The sequence below is a fragment of the Mustela erminea genome, chromosome 6 (assembly GCF_009829155.1).
Source record: "Mustela erminea isolate mMusErm1 chromosome 6, mMusErm1.Pri, whole genome shotgun sequence".
Taxonomy (NCBI): domain Eukaryota; kingdom Metazoa; phylum Chordata; class Mammalia; order Carnivora; family Mustelidae; genus Mustela; species Mustela erminea.
The window spans coordinates 3,434,038-3,442,066 of NC_045619.1; the positions used below are offsets into that span (position 1 = coordinate 3,434,038).

The window sequence follows — 8,029 nt, forward strand, 5'->3', positions numbered from 1 at the left end:
TATCAAGCCATGAAAACCAAAAATAAAAAACAAAGGTCCTCAAATTCAAAAACAGCAGAAATGATACTGGTCCCATCCTCTCTCGGAGAAACGCAACAAAACCAGCACAGATGCTCAAAAGGGACACGGGCCACTTGGAAGGCGGGGCCCTCGCGCTCTTTTCCTTTGGGGATACGCACAGAGATGCGGGAGAGGAAAAGGAGAAAAGAGAAGTGGGGTGTTTAAAATCTGTGCACACTAAGCTGAGAAACAATTGACTTTTTTTTACGATTACTTAAAGAATATTTGTCGTACAAACACAGATGCTCACAGCACGCAAGAGAAAGAGCGTTGGCTATCAATCAGGAAATGGCAAGATGTTTTGGCAAAAACAGTTCCCCTCTCTACAGTCCAGTTTCGCTTTTTGGGATGAGGACAATCTCCAACTCTCTTTTTTGTATCCTGGTACAACAAGCAGCTTCAGGAGCTTCAAGAGCAGACCGTGGGTTCTCTTGCTCCCCACTGAGCACCCTAGGAGGTGCTCGGCGGACGGCTGTAGAATGATGGATTATAAATATATATATAAATATATATATATATATATTTGACAGAGATCACAAGCAGGCAGAGAGCGGGTAGAGAGAGAGAGGAGGAACCAGGTTCCCCGCCCAGCAGAGAGCGTGATGTGGGACTCGATCCCAGGACCCTGAGATCGTGACCTGAGCTGGCTGAAGGCAGAGGCTTAACCCACTGAGCCACCCAGGTGCCCCCATATATATGGGGGGCATACATGTTTATATATAAAATACACAATTATACACACACACATATTAAGGGATTGGCTAAATAATGACTTTACCTAAACACGATGGACTATTACACAGACATTTAAAATGATGAAGCAGAAACACATTTGTTTCACACGGCACGATTTTTCATTACCCAAGAGTCCACAAAGCAGAAGCAGATTACCAAGTGGCTTCTGTGCAAGAAACATGCCTTTTCTCCACTCTCTCTCATTCTCTCTCTCTCGCACACAATGCTTAAAACTCTGTTTGCGAGTCCAACAGACACGAGCGAGGACACACCATTTCGTGATTATGGGATGTCTCTCATTATATATCTAAGATCTGAGAAAAGAGGGAAAAAACCCACATTTTCTCTACAGTCGCGAAACTTGCTTTTGCCTCAGAGTTGTCCCGAAGTGAGACAGGGCTGCCCCTGTGCTGTATGAGGACAGCTCCAGACCTGACCCACTACCCCGGCAAGCTACCCGCGGGATACTCAAATCAGCATGGAAACAGCGAGAAGAGCCGGCACCTGTGACTTCAGCGTCTGTCAAAGAGTACCTCTTCTGGCAGCTCAGCTGTCGGCTACATGGAACCGCATTGCTATCAAGGAATGAACCTCTCCCGGAAACTGAGACAAGAATCTGCCACTTAGCAGCACCGACTTCCAGTCCACATTCGTCTGCCTTTCCAGGCACTGAACACAGAGCTAACTTTGCACCACAAAGTAATGTAACTCACCCCAGACGGCTAGTTTGTTGAGCAAGAGAAGGAAACACTTAAATATTTCGGTCTGCAAACAGGAGCGAATAAACCTGGTGTTTACCTGTGCCGGCAACGTCTGACTTCCGAGCTGGTCTCGGCACCAGGGGTTCCTCGCGGAGGCCGGGCCCTTCCCTGCAGCCTTGGCAGCGAGTAGGTGAGGGAGGAAATGATTACGGTACGTCCTCTGGATCCTCCCCAACTCTCCACCACCTTGGAAGGGGAAAGTCACCGTGACCCTACTTCAGCAGGAATGGAAAACCCGGGGCCCCCCGCCCTGCCGGCACCCCCGGCCCCCCTCCCGAGCGGCCCTGGAGAGCAGGGCGCTCCCTGCTTAGCTGGGGTGGGGGTGGCCGCGCAGCCCCTAAGGGCCCAGAGCGCCCTGCAAACGCCGGCACGTCCCACAGTCTCTTCTTAGGAGGACGTTTGACACTGACACTGGGGCACGCCGCCCTCCTTTAAACTTGAAAACTAGCTGAGGAGCGCGCGGGCACGCAGCGGGTCGGCCGCCGTGGGTTCGGGGCGCGCGTGCGGGCAGGGCCGGCTTCCGGAGCGCGGCGGACACCGCCCTGCGCCCCCCCGGGCCCGCGCGGCCGGGACCCGGACAGACCTGGGCGCGGACGCCGCGCGCGGGACCCGCAGGGCCGGGCCGGGGAGGAGCGGGCGCCGCTGCCCTGGGCTCGGCCGGGGGGCAGACCGCGCTCGGGCGCAAAGTGCGGCCGTCCCTAAAGCGGCTCCGCGGGCGAGTTTCTCCCGTCCGACCGAGCGCAGCAGCCAGCGGTCCGTCTGTCCCCGCCGCCCGCTACCCAGCCTCGGGGATCCCGGGGTCCCGGGAACGCCCCCGGCCGGTGACACCCCCCCAAACGACCGGGCGGAGCGAAGGGCGCGCCGAGGCCCCCGCCCGCTGCGCCCTCCCACCCGCGGGACAACCTGCCGACCCAGCGTCTCCGAGGCCCCGGTCGCTCGGAGCGAGGCCGAGCAGGGGGCGGCCCCCTGGGCCCGGGGATCCCCAGCACCAGACCCGGCGCTCTCGGCCCGCGCCCCCGGGTCCCGCGCATGCGCCGCCCGGCCCCTCCTCTGGCGGCCGCCTCCCGGCGTCCCGAGAAGGGGAGACCCGGTTCTCCGACCCCCGCGAGCGCCCGCCCGCCCCTGGGCACCTGGGGCCAGTCCGCCGCCTGCGAGTCCGCCGGGCGAGCGCGCCGAGGGAGGCGGCGCGGGGCAGGGCGCTAGCTGCCGCCGCCTCCGCCCCCGCCGCCCGCTGCCCCAGCCGTGGGGCTGCCGCGTCCCCTGCCCATGCCCGGCGCCGCCTCCCCGCGCCCGTGCCAGCCGCGCCCCCCGCGGCACGCGCCGCCCCTCTGCCCCCCGCCCCGGCCGGGCTGCGCGGGCTGCTCGCGCGGGTGGCCGCCGGAAGCCCCGCCCCGCCCCGGGTCCCCAGGCCGGGCCCCGGGCGGGACACACCCCCCTGGCGGCGGCAGCCGATTGGCTGCCCGCGGGGTCGGAGGCGGGGCCGCGGCCTCTGGGGCTCCCACCTCGTGCCCGCTGCGGCTGCGCCCGTGGGGAAACTGAGGCCGGAGAGGCGGAGGGGCTGCAGAGGTCTCCGGGCGAGCGGGCAGAGAGCCACGGTGGGACAGCGCGTGCAGCTGGGCGTCGGCGGGGGTCCAGGCCCGCGCCCCGGGAGGGGCTGCTGTCGCGGCGGGGGTGGGCGCGAGGCCGCCGGACCCTGGAGGTTCCCGCCTGGCGCCCAGGCCCAGCTGGCGAGGCCCCTCCTCTCTCGGGAGCCCTGCTCCGCTGGCCTCTGGCGAGCGGGTCTGGACCCCGGCCGAGGTGCGAGCGCCGTAGAGTCGCGGGGTGCGCAGGGTGGGGGGCGGTCGGGGCAGAACCGGTCGCAAGGACCGCAGCACACGAAAGAAGGCGAAAGAGAACGCGAGCTGAGGGGCGCGTCAACAGGTGGTGGAGGCGCCCGGGCGGGCGCCGCGGGCAGGGACCCAGGGTGAAGGGCAGCGGGGACAGCGTGGGCGCGGGCCACCAACTCCGACCACCAGCTCCACAGCCACACCCACACCCCCACCCCGGCTGCCAGACAGCCGTGACCCCTCCCGTCCGGCGTCACGGACTAGGGGCTGACTTTGTGCCCCGCCAAGGCGCTGGTCCTTTGCCAGCGCAGGGGGAGGTCGCGGCCCGGCAGCCAATGACAAGAAGCAGGGGAGAGAGCTGCGGAGCTGCTCTGTTTGCGCGGCGGCGCGCGGAATGCACAAAGCCCCCGGTGCCAGCGCATCGGGACACCCCTCCCTTGGGAACGAAATGTGTGCTATGCCAGCCTTCCTCCCTGCCCTCCCGCTGCTCCCGCCACCGTTCTATTTGTAGCGGCGAGCGGAGCGGCCCGGGGAACCTGCTGGGGGCGGATACCCAGCTGCGAGCGAATCCCTGTATTATGCCGAGACTGGAGCCCAGGTCGTACCTGGCCCTTAAGTCGCAGGCGCCTGGATCTCACCCTTGGGGTTAGCTCCTTCCTGTGGTGAACTTCGCCCTTCCCTGCAGAGACACCCACATCACCTTTCTGCTCGCACACCGGCAAGCCCAACTTTTATTACACGTCCTAGCAATAACCAGTGTTTGTATTATGTTCCAGTGTTCAAGGTTATCCCCGTACACTAAATCCTGACTATGGCACAGGCTGGGCAGGCTGAACGTGTGTCTTACTCATGCTGCTAGGAGCCACGGACCGTGCTGGGTGTCGTGGATATAGCAAAGAAGGAACTACAGAGCTGACGTCCTCATGAGGACATTCAGGTTCAAAGATGTCATCTGATGTACTCCAGATCCCGGGCTGTGAAGGACCCAGAGTCCAAATGCAAGGGATGTTGGCTTCTTTTCCCAGTTGCGCTGTGACGGTCTGCCATAAACTCAGGTCAGCCAGGCGGTTGGAAAGACCTGGTAAAAAATTGTTTCGAATGAGGACAAAGGAAGCTGTTAGGGTTCAACAGAGTGGTGTAGTCACCTAGCAGACATTAGAGCAATTATATTCTTGGATTCTTGGGGCTCTCAAGGTTTTTTAGGGAGAGAAAATTTGTTTTTCATGCAGGTGTCCAAAGTTGTCCCTTTTGAGCAAATGCTTTCGGCCACCCATACCCTCCCTCCCCCATCCAGGTAGAGAGGGAAGAATGATCAGATCTCCTGGAAGCATCCATGAGACAGCTCCAAGCATGCTGCCCTCGGGGTGGGGGGTATGGGTCCCTATTTGCTGTGAAGAACCTGACACACACCCAGCACAGGAGAAACTGTCACACAAAGAACATTCCACCCCCTCCCCCATGTCCTGGAAGTCTCTCCCTCCGTCTCTCCTTACCTGCAGCGTGGATGGAACATGGGCAGTGCCAAAGAGCAGAGACAGCCTCCTGTGCACGGCTGAAAGGGATCTGTAAGATCGGGGACAAATTCATGCTCTTGACACTGTGTCTGACACCCTGGGTCCCCCTGGAGCCTTAATAAATGCTGGGAGACTTTGGGGGTACGTGTGTCTCGGTTCATAGCTTCCACCTGTTGGGGCTGATGGTGTTTTGGCATTTCTAATCACATTTTCTAATCTGTTAGAAAAGATGTTTGGAGACATCATTATTATGGTGCTCCCATTACGATCGGGAGACCGAGGCACAGAGAGGTTGCTTCCCAGACCAGATCACGGAGGCCAGTTGCAGAACCCGGGCTAGGAGGCGGGTCTGTGGCGCCCACACTCTGAGCAGGTCCTGGATGCACCCACCCACCCAATCTCCCTGGGGCTGCTGATGCTGTGCCCTTGGCCTCTGGGAGAGAATTGGGACTTTCAGAGAGGAGGCAGGGAGCCGAAGGCGGCTCCTGCCGCTAAATACCAGACTGCGGGGTACACAGTGAACTTGTAAGAAGGTGATGTCAGCCCTCTGTGTCCAGAGAGAAGGTGAGACCTGACCGCCTTCCTGAGTCCTGGTGGGGGGAGCAGCAGGTCCCACGGGTCTGGGGGGCCAGGCCAGAGTCTGTTTGTCCTACAGCTTAGGTAAGCCCTTTTCCAGGAACCAACACCTCTACAGGTCACTTATTTGCCCTTTGCTGATCTGCAAAGCCTCTGATGAGATGGATTTTGTGCTCCCGGGGGTCATCAGCCAGGGCAGTGACCTCTGGGCTCGTGGAAGCCTGCCCTTGGGTCAGGTGGTAGAAATCAATGGGGACAGGGAGCACAGGCTGAGAAACAGAGCGTTGGCTATTGGCAAGGACAGAGCTGCCCCGTGGCCTACGGCTGGCCCTTGGGACCGACGAAGGGCCTGTGTGTGGCCGCCATCCCAGTAATGACTGCAGAGCCTCGTGGGTCCAGATAACAAAGTCTTGTCACATTAGGGCAACGAGCTCACAGCAGTCCCGCAGGGTAGCGGGGTTCATCCCCATTGTACAGATGAAGAAACCGAGGGCCAGAAATGCCATCGTTCGGCTGAGATCTCCAAGAGGGAGCAAGAACCAGGCTGTCGGAGTCCAGATCCGTTCCACCACCCGCCCCGGCCCCAGGGGGCCCCCCAGAGGTCTGGTCCAGAAGCCGGTGCTCTCCTGGCCTGCTACCCCAGTGGTCTCTGGCAGGCACAGGAACACCGTGTCGAGGATCAGTCTCGGCCCCAGCACTGCGGAGGGGCGGTAGCACGTGCAGAAGCCTACGGCAGGAGCGAGGGGCCAAGGGAGAGAGAGTAGAAATGGTGCAGGGCGGGCAGCGGCGGCCTAGTGGGGTGTTGGCTGGATTCCATCAAATCAGTAAAAAATAAGAAACGACGCATGCTAACCGATTGTTATTACCGAAGCAGAGGCCACGGTGGTGGGTGAAGGCAGGCACTCACATGAGGCCTGCGGGCTCTGGAATCTTCTGCAGGCCCGCAACGGCTGCTGCCTCAGGCATTTCACCTCTTCGATAATTAACCTGTCCCCAGCCTAGGTGGACAGACGGGCCACCGTGCTTGAGAAGTCCATGACAGCCACTTGCAGCAAGGCTGCCCCCTCCCTCCCTTCCTGACAGTGAGCGGTCCTCCCCTCCGGGTCTGTGCCATTCCAACCCCCTGGGAGGGGGCGGGGCTTAAGGTTCTCCGGATGGGGGCTGCCTTGTGGATGGTCTTTTGTCCCGTTTAGGGCGCTGGCTTGAAGCTTCAGGACTCATGTGACCCAGTAGGGGAGAGCCTGGCGGTGAATCGTGGTGCGGAGAAGCATTTGGTCAATAACGGACGTTCCGCTCTGCTCAGACGGGGTTCGCGATGCTCTGACCCAGGTAGGGGTCCCGGCTGTGAGCTGTACTGTTGTTGGGGGGCAAGGTCGGGGGTAATGCAGAGAAGACACTGTTGTTCACCCACAAATGTGTAGTAAAGATGGGTATATGGGCACATCACTGCCTGTGCCTGGGACACCCCCAATTTCCCTCATGAAACAAATAGACAGAACCAGGGATTAGGAATCAAACTGACCTAGAGTCAAAACCTGGCTCTACCTTCGACTTGATCTATATAACCTTGGACAAATGACTTGACCTCTTGACTGAACTTCCTCATCTAACGAATGGGGCAGCGGTGCTTATCTGCGCAGGCCCTGGGGAAAGAATGAGCAGGGCCCCTGTAGGACGTGCACAGACAGGACCTCATAGGTGGGTCGTGGTTGCGATTTGGTGACCAACTTCCTGAAGGCTCTGCCAAGGGTCACCTCCTCCAGGAAGCCTGCTTGGCGTCCATCCCACCGGCAGAGCCGCCCTCCTCCCTGGGTTGCCACCATCTCCCACGTAGTTGAGCACCGTCTTAATAGGTGCCTCTGCCCCACCTGCCTCACCACTCAGGCGAGCTGGCCTCGACGGAGGCCTCACACCACCCCGACCCCAGGCAGAGTGCTTACTTGTTGCTCACTCATGCTCGGGTCTGCCCGGGCTTCTGCCTTCTACAGATGATTCCTTCCAGCGCATCGAGGCAGCACGAATTTGAGCCCAGCCCTAGCGAGAGCTCCTTGGAGCAGGGCTGGCCTCCCCCAGCCCTTCATTCCCAGGTGCCCAGCCCAGGGCCTGGAACCCACAAGGCTCCATAAATGAGCCAGGGAATGGCCGGGACATTCTATTGGCACCTCTTGGCCCTGGCTTTCACCGAAATGAGGTCAAGGACTGTGGTCCCCAGTCCCCTGCAGGGACAGGCCATGTGTGCCAAGTGTCCCTGGGCTGTAGCAAGATGGGGAAGAGAAGCAGGGACCTAGTGTTTCCTGTCAAGCTTCAACTAGTCAGTTTGAAGAAACACCCCTTTTCTCCCCGAGAGGATGTCCTTGACATTCTTGGGTTATTACTGAAAATGCCTTTTCTTAATAAAAACGTCTTAGATGAAGTGCTGATAATGGTTGTTAGGGATTGGTGTGTTTTGGCTCACCGGCCCCCAGGTCCGTCCCCAAAGCTGTTCAACGTGTTGTTGGTTTGGAAAGCCCAAAGTCCAGGACCTCCTGGCCCCCACGAGCTCTGTTTACTGATAAAC

The 8,029-nt window shown here is 59.9% G+C and overlaps 1 protein-coding gene and 1 long non-coding RNA gene across 6 annotated transcripts in view; both read right to left on the minus strand.

Annotated features, from left to right (window-relative positions):
- Positions 1–2,836, minus strand: part of PPARA (peroxisome proliferator activated receptor alpha) — a 61,354-nt gene extending 58,518 nt beyond the window's left edge. The window contains exons 1-2 of one of the 5 annotated variants that reach the window (XM_032345919.1): positions 2,687–2,836; positions 1,594–1,671 (exon numbers count right to left, since the gene is read on the minus strand). The gene's annotated coding sequence lies outside the window, so the exon portion shown is untranslated. Of the gene's footprint in view, positions 1–1,593; positions 1,743–2,459; positions 2,664–2,686 lie in introns of those variants that run through there. The other 4 variants (XM_032345914.1, XM_032345918.1, XM_032345916.1 and 1 more) reach the window with 4 other exon arrangements.
- A 1,160-nt stretch (positions 2,837–3,996) lies between these two features.
- On the minus strand, positions 3,997–7,725 carry LOC116592631. The gene is made up of 3 exons (XR_004286545.1): positions 7,413–7,725; positions 4,876–4,945; positions 3,997–4,460 (listed from the first exon to the last, which is right to left on the minus strand). It is a non-coding gene; the product is annotated as an uncharacterized LOC116592631 (long non-coding RNA).
- Between the last annotated feature and the right edge of the window lie 304 nt (positions 7,726–8,029).